At 28.0% G+C, this 564-nt stretch overlaps 1 protein-coding gene across 1 annotated transcript in view; it reads left to right on the forward strand.

The window, feature by feature from the left end:
- The window catches only part of LOC107626645 (pentatricopeptide repeat-containing protein At4g39530), an 8,612-nt gene that overhangs the window by 565 nt on the left and 7,483 nt on the right, over positions 1–564 (forward strand). The gene's annotated exons all lie outside the window — the stretch shown is intronic.

Genomic DNA, 564 nt, shown 5'->3' on the forward strand with positions numbered 1-564 from the left:
TAAAGGATTAAATTGATTTTTTACGTTTGGGTGTAATCCTGTTTGGTCCTTAAACTTTAAAGTGTCCTATTTCAATCCAAAAAAGTTTTATTTAGCTTCAATGTAGTCCCATCATGGGGTCAAAGTTAAATAATTAACGGAATGTCCTACATAACAGAAATACAAGAACAAGGTCGATAATCTGGAAAACAAGTACAACCTCTAGAGGCACAAAATTAACCGTAGATGCATCAATACATTTATTTATCATTCTCTTTAGTTCTATAAATATTTCATTTAAATTATAAGAAGAATGATAAATAAATATATTGATGCATCTACGGTTGATTTTGTGCCTCTAGGACTTGTACTTATTTTTAAAATTATCGACTTTGTTCTTATACTGCTGTCATGTAGGACATCCGTTAATTATTTAATTTTGACCTCATAGTAGGACTACATTGAAGTTAAATGAAACTTTTTTGGATTCAAATAGAATACTTTAAACCTTAAGGAATAAAACAGGATTACGCCAAAACATAGGAGACAAATTTAGTACTTTATTATTATTATTATTATTATTAT

Source organism: Arachis ipaensis, chromosome B02 (assembly GCF_000816755.2).
Source record: "Arachis ipaensis cultivar K30076 chromosome B02, Araip1.1, whole genome shotgun sequence".
NCBI lineage: Eukaryota > Viridiplantae > Streptophyta > Magnoliopsida > Fabales > Fabaceae > Arachis > Arachis ipaensis.